The 25,207-nt window shown below is 44.9% G+C and overlaps 1 protein-coding gene across 5 annotated transcripts in view; it reads left to right on the forward strand.

Moving 5' to 3' along the window:
- Positions 1-25,207, forward strand: part of fbrsl1 (fibrosin-like 1) — a 288,976-nt gene that overhangs the window by 228,641 nt on the left and 35,128 nt on the right. The window lies entirely within an intron of this gene.

The raw sequence follows: 25,207 nt of genomic DNA on the forward strand, positions 1-25,207 counted from the left end.
TAAGTCTGGGTGCTTCTTTTTTTTCACACACTTTTCCTCAAGGGGTCTTATTATACACTTCTGTAACACTGGAGAGTTAGTGTGCCGCGCAGTGGGAAGCCAAAAGACCCTCCCCCAGTTCCCTTAAATCTGTCAAAGCATCTGCCTCATCCACCCTGGCAAATCCTTTGACGTGTGGGGCAAAAGAGCAGGCCTTGTATCATTCATGAATGCTGGTGGATTTCCATATCTGACACAACGCTGACTTGCTGCTGAGAGCACTTGTGTCCACATTAAATCCTCCAACCACGAAATGTGGCGGCATATGGTGGCCGGGGAGAAGTCACATGTGCACAACTGTGATCCAGCAGTCATGCACGACCACAAATTATGCATGCACACACACACACACACACACACAAACAGCCGTTTTTTTAACATTTACAATCAAAATATGAAAGTAGAACTTGCATGGAATATATAGATGTATGTCCTCTCTTATTCATGCTGCTTCTTGCTCACACTCTCTCTGTTCTATTTCCCTGACCGACCCCATTTCCGCAGTGCTACAGTACAGGGAGGTAATGATGAGGAATGGAGTTATAATGCCAGTTGCTAAACCCCAGGCCGCACAACAAATGTGCTTCAGAGACCCTGCATTTGTCTCTGAATGGATTAGGTCTTTGCTGTGGTAACCCTATATTTAATCTCACTCCAGTGTCTGCAGGCAACTCTGTTTCTACCGGTAACAAATAAACTGTCATTTTCTCCTGCTTATGTTTAAGCCGCTGTTGCACCTGAGCCTCTGCAAATTCTTTGTCTGCTCTCGATTATCCGTTGTTTTCTAATGCAAGAGGAATGGAGAGTAAAATAGTTATTTCTAAGAGCGTCTGTTATCTCTGCAACGTGGCTGCACTCTAAAAAATAAACTTGTGTGGCTGTGCAAGTTGTTCTCAGCCAGCACCTGGACATCATCGCTCACCTGGCTGTGCCTTAATGCCTTTTAAGTGGCCTCCGTTGGCTCAGACATTGCCCTTTTTTCTCAACAGCTCACCATCCACACACATTAGTTACCTTCTGCACATTGTCATGTTTTAGAGAATGTTAATACTCCATAATAGTAGCTCAGACGATGTTGTCAATCTTTATTTTTATTCATCACAACTTTGTGTTATTATAATTCAAAACGTTTATATGGTTATTAAAAAATCATATTCACTTACAGCTCCCAGTGTTGCCTTCAGACTGTAAGTATTTTATTTGCCCGCCTCAACCTTTGACCACCTGATCAGGCGGTAATGCCGGCTCCCATATCATCTGCCTCAGATGATATGGTTATTATTCTCAGAGCACAAGAGAAGTCATAGAAAGTTAATAAACTGGCGCTAGTCTGTATTAAATTATCAATGCGCATGAAAAATTCATCTCCAAACGTCTTTCACACTTTCTGAGTCGGAGCACAATTCACTTTTATCTTGTTAAAGAAATGGAAATTTTATTACAAGGGAAAATAACACCACTTGTTTTTCATTTTCCGATTCACATCCCAAGCAGGGGATTAGACGTGAGATAGCTCTGATTACTGTGTTCACGCATAATTTGGTAGGGTTTGGTCGTCCTGTATGTAGTAGGCTCTATAACTCAGGAGCAAGTGGCATGGCTGTCCTCTCAGAATGCAACACAGCAGCGAAGCATATCAGAGGTTGTTATTGCAGGCACCCTGCTAAGTGCCCATAAATTACTTGCTAATCTCACTTCTCCAATTTCCATCTTTTTTTTCTCGGTGCAAATTATACCCTGGTGGAGACAAATCAGCAACAAGACCACACAAGGCTGCGCCTTCTGTTTTCATGTTTTCTAGACGAGAGCAGCAAAGTGTAGTTTGTGCTTCCGTCAATCTTCCAAACAGCTCAGGAGGAGGGAAAATGAATGCTGTGGGTCCATAAACAATTGAGTATCAAAAGCAAGATCTAGTTTTCACATTTTCCTCTGCCAGCACTGTGAAGAAGATAAAGAATGTCAAGGTGACATGTGCATGCTTTTGGAGGGAGAATAAAGACAGCAATGTCCTTGCTGATTCTATCAGTGGGTGCCATTCTCTGCCTTGTTCACTGAAAGAGGAGGGAGTGGGGGAGGAAGGCCACGAGAGGGTGGGGGTGTAGGAGAATAAAAGCCAGAGAGAGCATAACATCCCTCCTAGAAACGCCAGTCTAACGCAACACTGTTATCAGCTCCCAACTGCTTTTCCCCCCTCATCGATCTGTGCTATTGGGCAATGCAAATGGATGCAGCTAGCCCTGGGTATTCTACCATCAATAGAGAGTAATTATCTTCGGCAACAACCAATATTGGATTGTTAAGCCTCAGGATAAGGTAGCCGGCAGAGCCTTCAAACAGTCACTCACCTCTGTGGGCTTGAAGGCTGATGGATGGATCAGCTGGGACGAGCTGCTAGAGGGGCTCCTGAGGCAAACTAGCAGAGTTACCAGCTCTCATCTCTCTCTGCCCTCGCAGCGCAGCCCTTTGAATCCCAGAGAAAATTCATTTTTAATGTGCCTGGCGGAGGGTGCTTTTTGTTCTACATCGCCTCGATCAATCAGGACGACTTTTCATGTCGAACAGGAACCTCCAGAAACATTTGCCACGAGGGCTTTGATGAGCACAACTTTCAAGATGGTTCGAAATGAGCTGCCTGACGAGCCCTATACATGCAATAGATGGAGAAATACGACTGAAAAGAGACTGCACATGAGCTCAAATCCATTACCAGTGGGGTAATGCATTCCTACATATATCCTATGGAGTATTTTGTCACTGTATCTTATTCAATCGCTTGTGCATCTCTAGAGCTCCTCTATCACCGTAAAGTCCTTTTTACTTTTTACTCCCGAGAGTCATTCAAAGTGTCTGACATCCTGTGGCCTCTGTTCTCAGGAGCACTACTTATATTCTGGAGTACGCCGGTGCTCTAAATGGCTGACCTAGAAATGTTGACCGTATTGAAAGATGGGAGACATTGAATAAGGTGCTCATTCTTACATCGTTGGTCTATGCTACTCGAGCCCCCATAATGAATAAATCATGGATTCTGCGCGGCGCTCTCCAGATAAAAATTACAATGTACAGCAGCAGAAATAAAAGCGAATAAAACATGACTGTGTTCCGTTTTCGGTGGTGACAGTCTGTGTTGCGCCGCTCCACCATCATTACTAGTAATGGTGAGGATTCAAAGTAGCGCTAGCTGAGACACAAACTCCCACTGTAGTTTTATAACTGTAGTTAGAATAACTGCCCAGTGCTGCTGTTTAACTGAACAATAAAAGGTAGGGGTTATTTTATGAACCAAATTAGCTGAGCCTATAAATACCATATGATACAGTATGAGGCCTTTCAGTTCAGTGAATGCTTCATGCTTTAATGTTCATTCCAACAAAAAAATTATAAAAACTTTAAATATAATGTTGTAGCCTTATGAAATGCATAGACTGAATCCTTGTCTCTTCTAAATCTGAATTAGCTGCTGAGCTAACTTGTATTTCAAAGACACATTGAATATTGTTACCAGCAAAATACCATCCTCCAAGATATCTTTGGTTAATAAACATATAACAGGTTATCTCCTCGTATTCTATATTAATAGTTCCTGTCAACATCTGGTCTGTAATATTTCTGCTTACACCCCTAGCTTCTCTCTTTACATTACAGCTTTAACTCTATGTGCACCTATTTTAGGAAGGTGTTGAGGAGCAGGGTATTCTATGGCAGATGCCATTTCCACGAGGCAGATATTTTGACCAAGCCTGTAGATCCACTCAGTCAGCACAGGCTTACCTGAGATTAACTGTTCTCCTGGCTGAGGCTGGGAGCATTAGCGGCCCACCACTGAATGGAGGTGAAGCCGAAAGCTGGCTGTTAAAGTGCTAAAGGACAGAGAAGACAGACAACCTTTCTCCCTGGGGTGATGTAGTGGTTAGACCCCTACCTGTCGAACTGTTTGTGGCCTCTCAAGCTTAGGAATGAATCCTACTTGAGCATCTCTCATCTCCCATCACAGCTTTCAAAATAAAAGTTAAGGATTACTTTGAAAAATCCTCTCTTTACTGTGATTTTTGTCATACATCATAAGCTCCATGAATGGAGTCTTTCCAAGGTCTCGAAAACTATGATACGTACGAGATGAATTCTGTGTTTCAGACGAGTAGAAATACACAACAAGACTCTGTGGTTAATGTGCAATTAGCTGGTACTGTTCACTGACCAACAACAGCTGGGTTGAGTTACTGCGCACAGCATCTCATAAGTCCTGTGCACGTTATGTTGTTTCCAGCTTTTCAAAATGTTGCAACTCTGAAGAAAACCCAAGGAATCTGAGATGTGTTGTTGAATATGCTGTAGTTAACAAGAAATAACCACTTGAAGAACCTTTAAAAGGCACGTTTTTTTGTTTCAATTCTTAGAATAATCATCTTTTAGGGGAAATAACTGCAGTCTGTCTTTACGAAACAAAAACAGAGAAGCCAATCCCAAATGTGTGCTGCAGATTTTCTTCGCTGGGATGGAAGGGAGACGGGGGAATCTGAATTAATATGAATCTTCGGACTGATGATGCTATTATGGCTTAAATATCTATTCTGTCCTTCTCTAGTATCTAAGATGCCGAGTTCCCAGGATGCTCTGCTTTTTTGCTCCGTATGTCATTCTGGAACGTCTCCCATGGTTAAACATCACATACGATAAATAGCTGCTTTTAATACGCTGTTATTTTCTTGGATAAACAAAAACAGGCAAATTGCTCAATTGACCAAGGTCCATATTAGTGGTGTTTAACTTTTCTGTGTAGAATTCCAAATGCTCCTGCACCTTTTACACTGACTGTGTGTGGAGCTTGGTGGGCTGATATGTTTTTGTGTGTCTGTGTGTGTAATGCCAACTGTTTTTAAGGGAAGTCTGTAGGCTCAGGGATGACCTTTAATCACAGTCAGCGGGGAAATAATTACAAGTCTTGCATTCCTGACACAAACCCACAGAGTCGGCCATAACTCTTATTGTTGTTTCATGCCAGACAGCGCCTGACCTGCAGGCAAAATGTGTAGATGCCCAGTTTGGGGTGTATTATTTATCCATCCACAATACTGTATTTATCATTCTTTATAAAAACAAAATGGGTTTGTTACACATTACAGAGCTGCCATTCTCTCAGGGGTATCCGTGGAGTATAACACACCATGGCAGAAAGTAAACACCAATCTTCTACTTGTCTCCAAAAAACTCCAGAGGGAGACAGAGTTGTAAAGGAGCCCTTTACTCTGCCTTGGCATTTTGCAAGCGTAAGCCTCTTTTAACCTGACTTCAAGTTAAGTTATGTTACGCAGGTCATAAGAGTGAAGAGTATAACCACAGGGCTAAGTTTGTTGGAGACGTCAAAGCCCTATCCTCCTCCTCTTTAGCCTCAGAGAGTTCTCCTCTAAAGTACATTTTAAGAATAACATCTTCACTGTGAAAAAGGGAGCAGATGGATCGCCTCGCTTTCGGTCAGGAATGATGCCAATCCATACTCCCTAGGCTACTCCGAGTTTTAGGGAATTGTTGCAGTCTGGAAGGGTCAATATGGGGGAATCATTGAATGCATGGTTGAAGTGTATGCTACTGCCAAGTAGTTACAACCACGTCGGTGATCATCTTCATGATCAGTTTAAAAATGGATGTTCCATACAACATATTTTCTTTTATTCCTTTAAATGTTTAAGTCCTGATACGAGTGTGATAACAACGCTTATGGTTGTAATGCACTTATTGTAAGTCGCTTTGGATAAATGCGTCATCTAAGTGAAATGTAATGTAATGATATACCAGAGATTTAATACAGCAAAATGATATGATTTGACTCATAAGTAAGATTAGTTAGCTACTTGCTAACTACCGCCTAATATGTCACTTAAAATCAGAATCTGAGTTCATTTCCAAGTGTGTTTACACTGTGAATACATAAGCATTAATATAAAAATAGGGCTATGAATATTATACAAATCTGTACAATATGACATGAATAAACGGAAATTCCTCAGTCATGTAATTTCAAGTGATATTCAATTCAATCATCGTATGTGCAGTTCTTCTCCAAATGTATAGTTTAAGTATAAAATTCCTACAATCTTAAAAAATATGTTCTATGAGGTCCTATTCACAATTGCTATAAAAGATTGTATATAATATATTCTCTTGAACGTGTCGTTCAAATGAAATAAGACACTTTAACACAAAGGGGTTGAAATAGACGCGAAACCTTGGCTACGTTATGGGGAATAGTGTGAACAAATCAGATCAAGCCCTCGTACATTGATTGCTCTGGTCTCGTCCTGTCCTCATTTTCAACAGCTGCTGACACACACACACACATACGCTCTCTCTCTCACAGACACACAGACACACACACACCCTGGCTGACGCGCAGAGCAGCCCAGTCTCTCTCTCTGTTGCGCACGGAGAGCAGCTCGGAGAGGAGCGGGAGCGCAGTGCGTTTTTCGGGACTTCTCGCTTTACAGATCCGGCGCCGGGATCTTGTGGATAACCGTCAGCTGATCCCCTGACGCTCGCCCCAGCAGCCGCACGGCTCTTGGATTTGTATTTCGTCGCGTTTTCTTGCGTGAGGTCGACAAATACTTTGTGGGGAATCTATTGTGGACGATCTGTCATCGGCGCTCTCTCCGTATCCGAGTTGGAATCGTACGAGCGGGGCTCCTGCTCGACAAAGACCCGCCGCGTTCTCTCCAGGAGCGCACACACTGTTTCCTGCTGAACTTTAACCAAGTGAAAGGAACTGCATTTTCTCACTGGTTCCTGAAGCTTTCGCCGCTTTTTCTTTCGAGAGACGAAGGAGAGAGAAAAAAAACCCTCAGTGAAGATTTATTGTTCTGGCAGGTTGAGAGTTTTTCTCCTCGTCCAACCCGTGAACAATCCTTTTTTACATATTGTTGTATTATTATCCAAATTGGATTTAACCGCAGTCAGGCTCGCTCTCAGATCTGTATGAACGCGTGTCTGCTCCAGCCTGGCTGATTTGGATATCCTCCGCGACCGATCGCAGCGCATTTGGACTCGGTAAGCTTTCCCTGAAATTCCACCGATGCTTTTGTTGCTTTCATTGTTCTTCTGCCTAAATATTCACTCAAGGTGAATTTGGAAAAATCCAGCGCACAGTTCCCGTCGAAGCGGGCCATTGTTACGTGTGAATAAGCGCTTCATTGTTAGGATTTTCCTCTTGTAGCGCGTCTCAGCCGGTGGCAGGCGCATTTTCCACCCGAGACGCCCCGCACGTATTGTGAGCGAAAGGGATGGAGTCGTAGCGTGAATCTAATTCTAACTTCTTTTTACACATCTTTCCCTGTTAGATTCGCTTTTACTCACGTCTGCAGTTGGTGCGAGAGAAGAAAAAAATCCATTATGGACTTCATGGCACACTGAAACTGATGGAAGTCAGGTTATATAAAGACAAAAAATAATGCTACTTGGAAAATATGACCAGTTATCCTCTGCTCTGTGACTCTTAATGTCCCATTATGATGTAGATATATATATTTATATGGATTTATTTACATTTGTATCATTTAATACAACATCACTAATTATCTGCATAAATAAGAAAAGTCCGATCAGGAGCTGTTCGCTATTCCCGGGTCGTGTTATTGCAGCGGGCTGTATGGTGGACGCTTTCCACGGCGCGCAGGACAGCGAGGCACGTCCCGTGTCTGACTTCCACAGCCACGGGAGGAGCTGTTTAATTAAGTTTGCTTCCCCCTCATCGCCCCCAACAATCAGAGCCATCAAGGTCAGACTGGATCACATGTCGCCTGTTAATATTACTGCAGCGCTTGTGACACCAGCGAGTCCATCAGTCAGCTCTTGGAAATCCAAAGTGCCTTATTGTTTATGAGTCCGTCCCTTAGAGAAGAACTCACTATCCCCCCCGTTATAATCCTATGGAGGCTTAGACGCGCATCCCGATTGTGAGTTCACAGTGATGTGCCCTACTTTACGCTCTCCCGGGGTATTACTATAATATTTCCATAGGGACCTGCGAGTGTTGTGTTCAGTGGTGACACTGGCTTACCCGTTAATCTGTGAAATGTGTATTTTTTTTCTCACTCTCTCACTCTTTAATATCACTATCGATATTCCTACAATGGTTACAAAATAAAAAAAAATGTCTAATAATAATTGGATACTAACGCTGTGGCATTTCTATATAATTTGAGTTTACACTCACTGATCTAAGGTGGTGGTACTATTATAAATCGGTTTGAATAGTATACATTACGCTGTATGTTTTTATATATTTAGTATTCTTGCAATATATTGAAAAAAAAGCGATCTTTCCTATAGGGTAAATTGCTGAATATATTATATTTAGGTTATAAATATTCAAGCTGAAATATGAGTTGTCGCTGAGGCAGACGGAGATATAGCTTTAGTCCTAACCTGACTTGCATGCACTGTGGGCTGAAAATGTAGACGAATATACATTTTTTGAATTAATCCCATTTCTGATTGCTAAATGCTCCAAAACCCTTTTTCCCCCGATAAGACGCGCAGAGAATATGTCTGAGTATTCATTGTTATGCCTGCCAATCACTGTCGTTCACTGTGCTGCAGGCTCCAGATAGGCTTCGTTGGAAATGTCATTTTGTTCTCATCAGGGCTGGTGCAAACCCAGCAGTGTAACCGATGCGGTCATCGGTTACACTAAATATTCTCAGTCCATTATCTCCTTTTATTTCCTGTTAGTTCTGCTTGTCTTTGGGTTGCAGCGAATATAACACTGTAATACCAGTCACACCTAAACCTGATACTTCTACCACCTACATATTAAAATATGTATCTTTCGCCGCTCCCCCAGCACCTATCTGTAATCTACTGCTGATGGTTCTCTGGAATTAACTTGCAAAAACGTCTCTTATTCCTATCTTCAAAAGCCCATTTATCTCTAGAGGAAAGCTGATAAGAGACAGGCCTGCTTGCCAAATGTGATAAGAGGGTGAAAAATCCTCCAGCTATTTGTAATGTAAGGGTTCAGGCAGATCACAGCCGGGGAAGACATGACAAACCCTGCATCATGAGACTAATGCCTTGTGCCCCCTGAAGCCTGGTTGCGAGATAGACGAAGAAATGGAGATTTATTCTGGATCCGTGCATGAACTCGGATGTGAAAAATGAGCGAAGAGACATTCAAGAAAATAGCCCAAGCGTTTTGAATGCAACACCAATGTTCTCAGTAGTGACGACAGTGTGTAAAACCTCCGAATGTTATCAGTGTGTATTGTAAACTGAAGGCTGCTAAGTTTTTTTCAACAGAGTCAAGTCAAGCTCTAAATATGCAACAATCTGTGAAATCACGTTGGGGAAAAAAAGGGGGGAAAGATGTCAGTTAACTATGTTTTTGATGCACTTAGAGTTGAAGCTGTGCTTAGGGAGGAACGTGTTCTAAAAGTAAGTAAATCCCAACTGGAACCGGTCTGAAATGTGGAGCTAATCCAAATTGGCTTATACTCTGAGACTTAAGCTGCCCTCTGCAAGAAACTCTGCTCGTATGAAAGTGGGTTTTTCTGTAGAGGTGAAAAACAAGGTACCAATCCTTCCGTGCGTCCGTTAAGGCCCGCACCACCAGAACAGAAATCTGTGTTTTCGTGTCTCTGCTTGGTGTTTCCTTCTGATTTACTGGAAGCAGAACAGTTTCAACCCGGGTCCTTGACAATAGCCGCTCCACTGCATTAAAAAGGATATTGTTGATGTTTCCCTGGTGCTCAATCTGATATCTGTAGGTCCACCGACACAGCTTCTGCCCCAGATATTAATTTGTTCCTGCAAATAGAGTGTTCAAATTACAACAGGAACATGAACTGTATTTGTTATAATGTTTATGGCCGCTGACAAAATTCGCCGTCAGGGAGCGGAGTAGTTCTCACATTCTTAGACTTATGGGCCACAGGAGATGTGGATTGTTCCGAGGATATGTCATTACTGTATAACAGATGACACATAGCATGTGATGTTATTCATACTTCAAGGACACTCCCCGAGCTCCACCACCTGTGGGCCCACAGTGGGAGATGGAGAATTTATGCTTGTCCCTGTGGCACTTGGATCTACATCTTAATCCTGACAAGGGACTTGCCATAAAACACTCTCTCTACACCAAAAGCAGAGGGAGACTTTACAGAGGAGGAAGCTGCCGTGGAGCGAGGCGTTTGGCAGGCTTGTCTTTTAATGCACACTGCAGAGATGTCTCTGTTTTTAACGTTTAAGTTATAAATAACGCAAAGGGCTGCACAAGGCCAGTGGCTGTAAAGGGACAGGGAGGTGTTGGCCAAACAAAATGCATTTTTTTCTCCCTGTTTTATTGCATGGCAGCTTCTTCAGAGCCAGCTGTGTTATTAACTGCACTGGACAGCGGGGGATTTATGTGCAGGTCCAAATGGAAGTGACCAGTGACCTTTCCTGTGGCGTTAGCCAGTTCTCAACCTGCCAGACATTGGAGTGCCCTGACAATGAGCCGCAGCTCTTTGTCCCTCATTTCCTCCTATCTGATATCGTTTCCTAAATGTAGATATTTGCTTTTAGAGCGACCTGGGGTTTGTGTCCCAGCTCATGTTTTTTTCTCCCTTTTTAAAACTATTTTCTCTCGGCTCAAAATGTCAACTGTGTGCCGCACAAAGCAGCCATCCATGGTCTTTTGAATACCTCCAGGTGCTACTGAAGTCATAGGTCACCCAGTCACTCAGTCAGGGGGTAATATGTGTTTCATGCTCTCGGGTGAATTTGGTGAGCTGTTTGCAAGGGGCCGCTGAACACCACGGTGCCTAAGAGGCAGGAGAGTCATGTTGGTCACATCACTAGGCCACTGCGCTGTTACACACATTCTCCTGTGATGTTGTTTTTGTTGTTCTCGCCGTCCCACCTTACAAAGAAGTCCCTCTTCAGCTCAAACAGCTGCTGAAACCAATGCATATTTCAAAGAAGCGCTCCCTTTAATCCTCTCGGTCTTTCTACAATTAGCCATTGACAGCAGCACCAGTGCAGTCGCTGATCTAATAGAAGACGGGGAGACAAACTAGAGGCCCTTTGATTCTCAGCCACCGAGCATCTCCTCCTCTCAGCCTGCTCATTGGGACCCATCTCAAGGAGAGGTGGAGACACTCGAGTGAATTCCCCCTCTTTTGAAGCTGCCGACCTGGGTCAACCTGTAATTCTGGCAGCTGGCCAGGTCTTCGTCTTCCCCCTCATCGTCCTCTCTTTCCGTCTCCCGTACCGATTTCCAAACAGTGCTTCCCCGTGAGCAAGCCATGTCTTTTGTTACCTTTATGAGGCATAATTAAATGTGCACGGCGTGGCACAGTGTTTGAGCAGGAACCCCAGGCGTGCCATTAGCCAGATGTGGCTGCTCAATCCTTAATGATAGAGGAACAGAGGCGGAGGAGACAAGCCCAGGGGTCCTTCATCACGCCATCCCGAGGTGTCGTGTGGGCCTAATTGCCCCATCGTTTTGTGCACCATGCGAGCCCCCGTGACACCTAGCTTCATGCATTCATTATGTAGTCTCCTAGTGCTACTTCAGGCGGTGGTGTTCATGTATAACTGGAGGTGGGTGGGACACTGCAGCTAGGCTTTTAGCCAGCAAGTATGATTCATGAGGGGAGTTCTTAACACCTTTGTTTTGAACATCTCATGCAAGGAGTGGGGTGATGTACTGAGTAATGCAGTGCATTAACAGTTTACAGTGTCTGACTGGAGAGGGCTTCATTGTCATGTACTGCCATCATGCGAGAGAGTGAGAGGAAGGAAAGGCACATTTGTGATATGCAGCTGCTGTAACACATCACCAAAGTTGTACATCATTATTTGTATTCCATCTCTGTTGGATCACTAAGAGTTTCTGGCTTTCAGAAGAGGCTATTGAGTTCTGTCACTCTGTGTTGTAGTAGTTGAGAATTGATGTACAAGTCCTTGGAAGGGGGGCCAACCAGAGGAGTTGAGAAGCCACTTTTCTAGAAAACAACCTGCTTGTCTGTCTCTGCCTGGAGGCTTTGGGAGTGCTAAGGGATCAGACTGACAAACGCTGACTGATCGGCTCACATTTACACAGCGTTTCCTTCCAGCCATGCCGGGGATCTTACTATTGAGAGTTCTCATATTTCCTCCTAAGCCCTTTCACTTGCTGTCTATTAAAGCCCGCCGTCCCACTCCACCCCACTCCCCGTCTTTTAATCCAGCCCGTGTGTTTCCCCCCCCCCACCTTAGTAAGCAGATTTGAGTCCTGAGCTTTAATTAGATGCATCTTCTCCGGGATGCGGATTTGTCGGGTGGTCCGCGCGCAGCCTGGGGAGCGCTGGGTGGAAATGGGCCTACATACCAAACATACGGCACCCTCGCTGGAAACCAGGCTCCTTCGTTAGTGAGGAACTGACGAGCTGCCGCTCACATTTGGGTAATTAACACCGCCACAGATTGTGGAACAGCTGTGCAATTTAGCACTGTGGCAACACCAGCGAGTCAAGAGAGACTCTGCAAACAGAGGACGGCTATGAAGTAGATTCATGGAGCACCTCACTCAGGCCTCATCCAAGCTCTCTCCGGTGGCCAAGCATAACGCATTTCCTCAGCTACTTGGCAGATTGGCACGAGAAATTATTAAAACGACATTGTTCGAGGGGATTTTTAGATGATTATAAGTAAAGCAAAACAATAGAAATCTATGATTTTAATTTGGCTGATCACAGGCTCGTGCAGCATTTCTTTTTTTAAATGGAAACAGTTTCCACTCTTTTTTGTCAGTCAGTATATTTCAGCACCTCTCTTAAAGTCACGGCCATGCTGAACAATTTAAATCCAGTGCGGCTCCATCTGAGTCCTATACCCATGGACAATTTACAGCAAGGTTTTGGGGCTCGTCATCAGCCTTGTCTACAGCTGTGGAGAATAGATGGGCCGTGTGTAAAAAGCCTCTGCACTTTCTCCCCATGTAATTTAAGTCGCTTTTCATCTTTCTTTTCTTGGCAGCGCATGGCTTGCCCCCACAAAACCAAATTACATGTGAGAAGTAATTAAAGCATCCTGCTCTCCTTTTTGTTTCTTTTTGATTATAGTTAATGCATACCATTCCATCCTCCGCTTTTATTCGCCTTGTTTTTTATCCCCACTGATCCACAACATCTGGTTTTGGGTTTAACCATCGGGGAGTGGTGAGAGTGTGGGGGGAAAAATGCTCGTACACACGCAGTTTAAGCTCCAGTATTTCACTGTCGGCTTCTACCTGATTATTACTGTAAAAACACAAACATCCTGGGATATTTGGCTCAGCGTCAAGTTGTAAGCAATTTACTGTGACAGCCCAGACATAGTCATTGAACTAAGGAAGGCAACTTGTCTGTGTGTGATTAAGGCTAGTTTGTTTTTGCGCTATATTGGATAAAGTCCGATATCCAAATAGCAGGGCTTTTATGGCTGGAGGCAAAGCAGCAATAGGGAGCTGTATAGTTTATAGTTAAATGCGAGTGTTGTGGGGGTTGAGCCCTGTTGCCTCTCCTCTCCTCTCTCTAGCCTATCAAGGGTCTGTGACAGTGACATGCCCAGGGCTGTCAGCAGGCCATGTCCTGGCTCCGTGCTCCGTCAGAGAGTGAATGGAAAGAGCCCAGGGAACTTGTTAAATTTCTGCTAAGCTAGGCTATGCTGACTTTGACAAGAGACATTTCCTTCCAGTCTGCTCAGGTCCTCTGCCGCCATCATCAACCACAACTCAGTGAGTGAACAGGGCAACGGAGACGATGCAACAATAATAATGTGAAAAATGTCTATCTGCACTAATGCCAGGTGAAGGCAAACGGACAGGCAGCCAGCCATCCTCTGCAATGTATTCTGGGAGGCTGGGCCAAGCCCCAGCGGGGCTGTCATTTATTTATCTATCTGCAGTGTCTTGAGAGGTGAGGAGGGAAGAGATGGCAGAAGCTTCGTTCTACCAGAGGGGGCTGACCGGCTCTTGAGGGATAGGAAATATAATTGGGCTGCTCTCACTCTTGGCTATGGCACCAATCTGACATTTCTCCCTCCCTAACCCACCCACGTTGCTTGCAGACATATCTGAAGAGAGGAGGCAGTGCTGGCCTTTCAAGCCCTGAGCAGAGACAACCCCAAACAAGACTTGTCACTTGTGCTTACAGTGGCATTTATTTGATCGGAGGAGCTTTTTCTTCCTTCCCTCCCCCCGGCCCTTTCCTCTGCATTCTGCCGCTGCCTTTCTCTTTGGCCTGAGCTGTAATTCTGGAAACCTGAATGCAGCTTGGCTGGGGCTACCCACGACTACTGCTGTGCGAGGCAAATTACTTTGCTGTGAGGGACAGGCCACCTGTTAGTGACAGGGTGGGGGCTGAGCTGACAGAACAAGTGTAACTGTCAGGGAAGCAGATTGAAGTCTCTCCAAACATGAGGAGGAGGGAGACAGAAGAGCCGTTTCCACCGGGCCGTCACCACTACATTGGCCCACACATGCCCCCTGCATTCCCCTGCTGTGACCCAGTGCGCTGGAAGCCATGCTATGCTAGCAAACAAACGACTGTAGAATCTGTCTGGATAGTAAGGAGGTGAACTACAAGGTCCCTGCCTGTTTTTGGTCTGTGTGCATATCTGCATGTGTATTTCTGTGATGGGAAGCAGGGGATGTAAGGTGATTGAGCATGTGAGCACATCTCTTTTACCTACTCTAATTACACAGAGGGTATTGATCTGTTGTGGGTTAAAGGGCACTCAACCAGAAGTTTGTGCCTCCCCACACTGGCGTCATGGATGTGGGTGATGTCCTCAGTATTCAGAGAGAGGTCATAGGTAAAGGTCTCTTATAACGTATGTCTAAAAAGCATTTACAGCAGTCAAATCCTTAATTAAACTGACAGAATAAGTGTAAGGGAAAGATACTCCAAGGGCTTCTCCTCTAGATCCTGCATGATGGACAATCTGGTTTCAGCTGGCTATACAGTTCACCTTTTTTTCATTTTGGACTGCTGACATTGGCCTCTACAGTACAACCACACACATTTTTGCCACTGACAGACGTGAAATGCAAACACTCTTTTTTTCTTTCTCTGCTGAATGAATAGCATGCAGTATAAAGGCCCTGGAGCCTCGGCTAACTAATCCAAGGACTCTCTCAAATGTGAGAAAAGGCTGCTTGAGCACACAAGCTTCTGCTTTGACTTCATCTGTTTGCATATCTCTTATTCAAATACAGACAGGAGCCACCTGAGCCAGGCTGAGTGTTTCTGGACGTGAGGATGTTGAAATGAAGTTCAAGGAAATAGAGGTTTCCATAGAATTACCCTCGGAAAACAAGCCCAGGTTTTTATATGACACTGCTAATTAAACCAGTTATCAGGAAAGCATTGACAGACCGCTTCTCAACATGTAAGGGTTGGCTGAGGGGTGTGACTGTAAGGTTTGTTTTATTGACAGGAAACCGACTTGTTAAGTCAATGTGGTGGTGCAGTAATGAGCTGTTTAACCTTGCCTCTTCCCATGCATCGCAAACCATACATCTAATGCATTATGTACACCTACTCCAATACTATCACTGAACCCGTATCTGAGATGAGGAAGACTAGCCTCTGCATGTGACTCAGCGTTATTTTTGCTCATTTAGTCCACTCATATGCTCCGAGACTCCCAAGGATAACATAGCTTTTAACAAGCGCTAACATATTCATTGTTGCCATCATGAACAAGCCCAGAAAAGGGTATCAGTGCTCCAGGGAACATTCCTTGTCTGTTGTTTTTTCTTTCCACTTGAATAATTTAAGGAGTTGCATGTAAGACAAAGTAGCATTCACTTGCTTCATTATATTTTAATCCAGAGCAAATGATGCTCTGCATACACTTGGCATGGCCGACAACTTTTAATAGTTCTCTCTGATTGCTCATAAATCTGCTGTAGCAATGCAAACACATCAAATGTATCTACATCCTGCTTTCTCTGCCATCCAGGCTTTTTCCTTCGGATGGATGCCAGATCAAATTCCTCCACAGGTGCTGTTATTGTTATCAGAGATAACAGCCAGTGGGTTTACACAGAGTTCACGGGGGCTCATGAGAGGAAACAAAGCTCAAAAAATGGGCAATTATAACACACTAGGATGTTGCTAAATACTGAAAATGTAGATCCAGACTCATGTTAAGGTTAATAAAACTGTTCCCCATTCAAGTAGCTTATTAACAGGCTATAACCACTGTGCGTGGCAATATAAGCCACAGATATCATCAGTCTATGCAATTCATTACTCTTTCCCACGCAGATACAGTAAGCAATGATCACTGTAATGGAAAACTGCCAGCAATATGGCCGTTGTCAAGGTCAGGTCACAGCGGGATTTGCTAGAATGAAGTTACACAGTAAGTGTGAAGTCTAAAGCCATAAGCTCTCTCACAAGGCCCCTGCAGTTGTCGTGTTGGCGTTCAACTAGCTTTAGCTGGATTTCCCTAGAGGTACGCGGTTAGCTCCTCCCTTACAGAGCAAAGCTCGCGGCATGTCTCGCTGATATGTCATCATGGTTATTTATACACTCCTACCCACCCCGCATTAAGTCACACATCTGGACTGCCACTGACAGTAGAGCTCAAGCCGTATGCCATGTCATGAAAGAGATGTAAGGGGGGGGCAAGGGCTCATAGCTCAGTTTAGAGCGACACTTTTCCGTAATAAAGAGACATGACATGCCTGAGTCAAAAGGATTTATGAGGTGAAACAAAGGTTTCAATGAAAATCAAAGTCCAAACGATCCTTTGCTAAAGCAGTGGGCGTGCTGTGGCCTCCTAGAGTCCGTGTCCTATATTTAATTATTTTTGTAACCTCAGAACACAAAACACTCAACCTACTAATATGTGAAGTAAGTAAATACTAGAAAAATACACATGTTCTCTTTTCTTCCAATAGCAACCTCTCCTCCCTCTCTTTGGTATTCAAATTAATAAAATTGTCCACAGTTCCTTAGAAACAGTGACCCCGGACATCCACCACCACCAGTCGTCTCCCTTTATAACGGCAGCTGAGCACTGAAGGTATTTCTAAAGGTGACTGCCTGGGCATTGGATGTCCTGTCCAACCCTGCAGTGGGGCCCTGGGGAAGAGCTAGGGTTACAGCTGCCAGAAACTTGAGGCCTGATGTCTGCATCAAAAGTAAATTCCACTTAACGTGCCACATCCCTTTCCAGCATGACCTGGGGGCTTTGGGGGTCTGAGACTCCTTTATATAGCGCATACCATGTTCGTTTGTGCTAGCAGGGTGGATAGTGTGCCTGAAAGTGACAAGGGCATGTCGGTGCAAGACCAATGGGTCATGTGGCAGAAAGTGCCTGTCTTCTCAGCCCCATTTCCAGTTTCCACTCCTCCACTTGCAACCTCCTGTCCTCCCTAAATCCCCCTTTCATTCCTCCGCACGACAAGTGGCTCCATTGACCCTGAGAGCCCGGTTGACTTTCATGGGTGCAGCTGACACAAGCAGGATGCACAGATGAATTCCTGAATTCCCTTTGCCTCATTTCTGCTCCTGTTGTCGTTTGGGAGAGATGCTGTTACTGGACCAGCATCAACAACTTCACACGCCCTATCACACTGATAAGTGGCGAGCTCAGCAGAGAGCCGTGCTTAAAGGTCAGGGGTCACGGGCATCTAGTGTGTGAACGGTGTAGGGTTTAGGAAGCTGTGGGATGACTGGTGCGGAGGCTGGTTTGTGGAGCCTGGATCCCCCATAGTTGTCCTAACCCAAAATCAACCTTAAACTCCCACTGGTATAAGAACAATATTTATTTGTGTTAGAGGGTAGGTGATTCATATTACTCAAAATCACAGACATTGCACGGGTGAGCTCTGCCTTTCGCCGTGCATTTTTTCCTCTCATTAGAGGTGTCCGTGCCCAGAGGAAAAAAAACCCTGTTGCCTACCACACATTTCCATGTAGTGCCAGCTCTGCCTTTTCTTCTCTTTGTCTGCTGTCTTTCTCTGCAGAAGAAACTCAGCGTGTGTGGGTTGAGGCAAGGGAAAGGGTCACCATTTTTTTTTTTTTTATTGCTGCATTATTTAAGATCCAGCCGAGTTTTGTTTTTTTCCCCTCTTAGCAAATTCGTCCAAGTCAAAAGCGCAGTGCAATCTTAAGAGAGAGGAAGAAAGGAGACTATAACTTGTGTAGCCCGAGGTGGGCTATGACTCACCTAGACATTGTTCAGATGGAGATGAAAAAAATAAAAAAAACAAGTTCAATAGGAGTTTCTATTGAGCGGTGCTTAAAGCCACCTTTCTCTTAACAAGCTGCAGTGAGAGGTGGTTTGCCTACCAAGCTTGCCTGCAGCTCTCTGCAGGGCGATTATGTCATGGCGGGCCAGTCAGAATTGTGTGTATCTATCTGTTAGAAGGCTGCTCGACTGCAGCAAAGGCTCTGACTAGGAATATTATTATTATCTCCTCCAGGATCCTCTCCACAGCAACACCAGTGCCGCATTGTGAGAGCTCTGGAGAAAGCTGTTTTTTGAAATAATCCGCCTGTCTGTTATCCTGCCTCTCAGACAATAACATCCAGAAAGGCTTTTTTTTAACTTTCCACCACCCACACTGACAATGGGGTAAAGGCTTTACAACAAATGGATATGGGGACAGTGAGTTTCCCTGACCTGTCCTCCGCTATCACACCTCCTCATAGCGGCCCTGAGGGAGCCAGGATTTGGTTGTGGCCGTTGACCAGCCAATCGGGGAGCGGTGAGCCGTGTCTTAACGGGCTATCTGCTATCTCGGCTGCCAAGAAGCCTGGAGAGCCAGGAGAAGCCACCAGTGCTCTGATCTATATCAGGGCCACAGTGTAATGACGAACAGCCCCCCTGATTCCAGCGGGAGATTACCTGCGGCCGTTATCGCTGCTGGCACACATTTTGACATTAAAAAGGAGAAGGAGGCCACACCCCGTTCCACACTCAGCTGTGCCGAGCTGAGCCGCGCAGAGCTACTGCTATCTCCTGCTTTTGTTTTCCTGTCTCCCATTGCCTTTATCTCGCTTGTCTTCCTCCCTCTTTCTCCATTTCCCTGGTCTTAAGCTGGGCTTAATCAAAGTGCAACGGCTGTGCCACACTGACCTCTAAGAGATACTCATCCTAAAAGAGATACCACTAACCTTTCTCAGGTGCAGTCCCCCACCCCCACTACTCCAATCCCCCTAAGCCTGACGAGGGAGGAGAGCCGTGCATGCTTTTAAACCACTGAGCTCAGATCTGGTGTTGCATTAATTGAGTTAAATGGATTGCGATGGTCGAGATGATTTGTCTGTCGGCTTTTATTGCTGCAATTTAGACTGTGCCTCATTGCATTATGCCACTTAATGAGAACCCTTCGCAGCCGTTTTGTCTCCGCTGGTATTAACATGCACAGGTTCACTTCACGAGAATGTGCTAGCTCTAATTTCCTGCAATTCCTACTTGATAATCAACCGAAAGCACTTACTCTGACTCTGTCCCGGACATTTTACAGATGGGATTTCTTTCCTTTTTTTTTATTAGATACTAGTTTTCATGTTCGTTCGGTTACCTTGTAATCTGTGGGGTGGAAATTGTGATTTGTGACCTCCTCCCTCCTTATAACCCCCCTCCATCCGCCCAGCCTATCCTTTATCCTGGGTCCTTGCAGGGAGTCGGAGCAGGTCTGGATCCTCTCTGGTGAAATATGCCTTGTCCTTTTTCCTTCATTTCTCCTTATCTGGTTAGTGCTGGCTGTGGGCCCGCTGCGGCGTTGATTTGTGACCCTCTCTGTCGGCGGCGGCAGGAGGCTTTAATGCAATGCGTGCCTCTGCCCTTCTCCCTACTGATGAAACAGGCTCCTGCATTCCCCTGATAGACTGCTAATTTGTATACTAAACTGACAGGCGGCCATGATAAGGGCTAGCAACTGCTGCACAGCAGCACAGGGAGGGGAGGTAGGAGAGGTGGTGTGGGGTGCGGTAAGCGAGACGAAGGGTAATATTTTACACAAAGCTCAAGCCCCCCTGCTCCTCTCTTGGCATTCATTTCCCTGCGTCTGTTGCTAGGGGGAGAGGGAGCAGGAGTCGTCATCCCTGGCCCACTGTCATACACACACACATGCATTATTCGTGGCTGTAAAAAAAGGATCTCAGGGCTAAACATAAAGAGGTTCGTGTGTGTTGTGTGTGTGTGCAAGGGGAGACCACTCTATTCTACACGGTCACTATGGAATTCATTATCATCTTAATGATGCTCCAGTCGAGCCGAGTATCTGTCGGTTGACAGTTGCGTGGGAGGTTGCTACTCTCTTTTCTCTTTTCCGTTCATGCTGTATATCCCATCATGCTCGCTGGGGGCTTCGCAGTCTTGCTGGCCCACACCTGTTCTGACAAGCAGGCGGTGGCAGCAGCAGCAGTGGTGGGTGGGAATTGGAGGTAAAGTAGATGGTGGCTGTTCCCCACCTTGGGAATGCATGGCACTGCTGCGGCTTATAATAAACGACCGCTCGGGAGGTCATTAAGTTTCTGGAACAACGCGAGGACAAATGCGGGGAGATAATTAATTTTGTGTCTCCCGTTGCAGCCTGGGAGCTGTAGGCCCACTGTGCAGGGCTAATGCAGCGTTTATTGCTAAAGTAGCATTAGCGGACTTCTGGGGTGAGAGGGGGACGTCGGTTGAGCGCCCTGAGTGGCTGCTGATGCTGTGTTTATTGAAGCACCAAGCTACTCCCACATGAGTGGAGAAAATCAGGACCTTGCTATAGAGTTTGCAAGATTTGTTTTTACCCACCATATGATAACCTTCTGTATGTCCTGTTCAAGATCGTAAAAAACATTCCATAACAACCATAACCAATAATGTAAAATCAGTTAATCACATTAAAATCATTTGAGGATTTCCTTAAGACAATGTGTCAATAATTATTTAGTGAAACAATCCACATCATCTTCACCTGCCTGGAGAGAAAAAATATATCGGTAGTATGCAGATGTAGAACAGAACTAAATGCTAAAGTTGGAAGCAAGGACAGTGAATCAGGAAGTTGACAGTGATAAAACACCCAAGTAGGGAAGCAGATTAACTGTGTGTATGTGTGTGTGTGTGTGTGTGTGTGTGTGTGTGTGTGTGTATGTGTATGTGTGTGTGTGTGTGTGCGTGTGCGTGTGTGTGTGTGTGTGTGTGTGTATGTGTGTGTGTGTGTGTGTGTGGGAGGCGTGGATCCACGGCCAGGGTTCAGCCAGGGTAATTGAGAGCCTGATCGTCCGTGCCAGGACACATGCCCTCCTGCCCGTGTCCCTTCTTCTCTTTCTCCTTCTCATATTTGTCTCTTTATCTCTGTCTTTCATGCTCCCTGACAAAGCCTCACTGTAGTGTTATCATGTCACATCAGTACAGCACAGAGTGGCCATGTCTTCTTGCACAGGACCTCCAAGTGTCCTCGCCTACACCGAGACATTCGAGCCACTTGTTTGGCTGTCAAGGAAGCATGCACAGTAACATACTGTGTCCCTTTGTACTGCAGGACAACATACTTCTTCAGGGTTGCCAAGCTAATTTTTATCTGTCGTGATGGATTGTTTTTTAATGTTTTTTTTTATTTTTTATTTATTCAGTGTTTTTTCTGTTCTCCGTTGTTCTCCTTTTTTAAGTGAAACCAATGTGTACGAAGCTGTCTCCCATTTGTTTAGTTTGTGTTATGTTGTTAAAATTCAGTCTGTCAAGCGTATGGAATGTGCCAAATGATTCACAAGTAAATTTTAAGTATAGCCGATTTCGGTTTCCCTTCTTTCCATACTACAGCTGTTGCGATACCACTGCCAGTCTGTCTAAATTGTATTTCCATCAGGGAGAGGAAGGGCTTTACCTGATTTGCTACACCGGGATGGGATTGTGTTACCAAATTTGGTTTTGGTTAGTTTGCGTATATCTAATCTATTGCTTGGTGATTTCCTGCTGTTTGTAGATTGTCTGCTCAGCTCCAAGTGATGCAGGACGCTCAATAGGAGGTAATCAAAGGTAGATGGGCAGCGCTCGGATCGTTTGATAAAGAGCAAGGGGATTGGTGGGTGGGGGATTGTGGGGAGAGAAATTGGTCTCTCAGCAGTCTTAACTTAATGAGGTTAACTGAATCTGGGTAATTGCTGACTTTCCTGTCTCGTTGAAATCACAGCCTTAACTGATCAATGCCTTTCATAAATGTATGCCCGAAGGTCATCCAGTTTATTATGCCGCCCTCCCTCGCTGCCTGCATCGCTCCGTCGGCCCATTGTGCAAAAAATTAAGCGTGGAAGCTTTTTAACACTAAAAAAATGCAATTAGGCTTGTCTCAGATTTTCTAAATTAATTAGCTTGGTGTGTTGTTAAGTAAAAGTGATGTGGACATGGAAAATTTGTTAATATTATTTTTTTCCCCGTGCTTCTCTGCTGTGACAGCAAATGCTTTTCGCCTCGCAGTAAATGTCTCACTTATTGCTCGCGAGGGTTTCTCTTCCTTTGCGGCTCTGCTATTATCTGGAGATTTATGCAGCCAATAAGTCATTGGTGTTCAGGGAAGTTGGGGACTTTTTAAAACAAACAGCAGTGTAATTTGTAATTTGGCATTCCCTAAATCTGGGAATTATGATTCTGCATGTGGCTCTTTAGGGAGTTAGCACTCAGATGGTGGGTTTACTGGCCCAGCTCCCTCCCTGGCCGCCTTACTTTTCTTTCTCCCCCTCGTTCCTTTTACGACTGCCGAGGAAACGGGAGGATTTCACAGCTGCTGAGAGCCGGGTCCCGGCTGGGGCCTATGACCTCCTTCTTGCTTTTTTCCCCCCTCCCTCAGCTTCACTCCCTTTTTTCTCCCTCTCTCCAGCAGTTTCTTTCCTCAGGGAGCTCTTGTGTGGCTCAGAGGAAGCTGAATCATAAAGCATGGCTAATGAATAGAATAGGGAAGGAAAGCTGAGGCCTGCTGACGGCCCTCCAGAGATGAGGCCAGGCTCCTGAAGCCCCAGGCTCAAATAGCAGACGGCCCCCACAAAGGTCAGGCTTCCTGCGGCCTGCTCCAAGGGCTGTTGGCTCCCAGGCAATGTGGCTTGAATTTCCCCCATTATTTTTTTTAAATGGTTAAATTTCCCTGTTTCCTTTGGAAAACCTGGCCTTTGCTCCTCTTTTTTTCATTGTCTGTTTCTTTCTCTTTATACATATTTCCCCTCTTTCTCGTCTTTCCCGGTCTGTTTTTAGTGGCACCCAGGGTTGCCTCAACAAAGAGAGTGTGAAGAATTTGTTATACATGACCTCTGCACACCACAACCGCAGGCAGCTCAGACTGCCAGCAGCACAGCCCCGTGAAAAAATGTCAACTTGACCAGCAAAACCCAGAAAGTTCTACAAAAACAACAGCAAGCCAAATCAGGGCTCTGCTTTGACATGCCTTTTTAAGAAGTGCTTTTGTAAGCCGGCCTTGTAATTGTGGATTATGTGACTGACTCATGCAGACTTGGCAGGTGCAAAACAAGGCATTAAAAGCTAAATATTGGTTGCTGATGTTCCTTGGGGTACGTTCGGAATATAAAACAGATCGCTGCACACTCAAAATGGCCAGGAAAGGAATAAAGAGATCTAGGTCAACACATGGTAAACTCAGCATTTTCTGTTCTCTTTCTCAGTAACATGTTATGTCTGCGCTGCTCTCTGGATAACCACTCTGGTCATAACAGTTGTTTTAACTGTTAAAGTGAGTTATGGCACGACCTAACCTGTCTCTTTTGCTTTTGTGACCCCCGTGCCACACTGAGCGAGTCCCTGAGCCAGCTCCCGTGTCCATTTGACAAGCTTCATTTCATTCTGAGCCCATATTTTTCTTCCAGGGCCTCCAGGGCCGGGATTCAAGGCTGAGGTTGTGCTGCCGCTACGCTGAGGCTTGGTACTGGAGCGTTTAATGTCGTCCAGAGCTAACAAAGAGCCTGTGTTGTAGCCTGGCGCCCTGGTTCTGGGAGACTGAGTGAGGGCAATGCACAACACTCTGTTTCCTCAATAGTCTTTCACCTCATCCACTGTAAGAGGAAACAGGAAGCATCTCAATTCAGCTGAGTGTTTGCCCTTCTCTGAATGTGCCTCTTGCCGAGATAAAAACTAAAGAGTTGTTATTGACCGTGTCCCGCATTTGCGTCTGGCATTGAACTACCTGAAACGCACTGGTTCTCTAGTCTTTCTATATAGAAATGTAATAACTAACATGGCCACATATGCTCAAGCAGAAGCCGAGGCCACTGCAGAAAACTGAAGTTCATAATGTAATTTGTATCATCAGAGTTTTATCCAGTTTACATCTTAATTCTTCACCATCATTGACTCTCCGTTCACTTTCATTTGCAGTCATGTTTTAGAGTTTTATTTAGGATAATATAGATTTATTGTATTTAGTTCTTTCACCTTGTTCCATCTGCCTTGTGTGGTTTTCCTACCTGTGTTTTACATTGCCGGCTGAGAACAAAGTAAATTGTCGAGTTGTCACTTTCCCTGTTTGGCTGTTGTGATTAGAGCTGAAGCGAGACATCAAGCGCAGACAGACAAACACTGTGGAGGACTGTAACAGAGTGGCAGTGAAGGAGAAATTGGGAGGTCTTGGAAAGAAGAGGACGTCCTCAAAACACTTGTGAAGAACTAACAGGGGTGCCAAGGACAGCCATCTGTGTTTACAAAATCGTGCTTTCTCTTTCTGTCTCTGTCTCTCACTCACACTGAATCACTGTTCATTCTTTACATATGCTCCCTTTGTGCTGCATAAAATGCAAGCGCCGCAGTTAAGGACACTCAGACCCTTTGGGTGGAACATATGTTCAGCTCTTGCATCCTTTTTTACACGTCTGCGCAGCCCAAATGAGAGGAGTGAAAAATTGAGGCTTTAAGACAAAGAAACAAAGGCCCTACATGGGCTGATATTACAAGCTGGGGGGTATTTTTATTGTTAATATTATATCCTAAGCACACTGACCGTTTGCTACTGTTTTTTACACAATGCTAGATTTTGTGTGGGTTTTACAGTTTTTTGGGTCGGATAGTGTTTATAAATGTCCTGTGTGGCCAAACGTATATTTTTGTAAAAAAGTATGGTTTGTTTTGATTTAGCAGTGCCTGCCAGAATCTACATACCATCTAAAGCAGGGAGGAGAATACCATGCAGTGTTTAGTCTAGACTCTCCGCTATCACTTCATA

This window comes from Platichthys flesus, chromosome 3 (genome assembly GCF_949316205.1).
Source record: "Platichthys flesus chromosome 3, fPlaFle2.1, whole genome shotgun sequence".
Taxonomy (NCBI): domain Eukaryota; kingdom Metazoa; phylum Chordata; class Actinopteri; order Pleuronectiformes; family Pleuronectidae; genus Platichthys; species Platichthys flesus.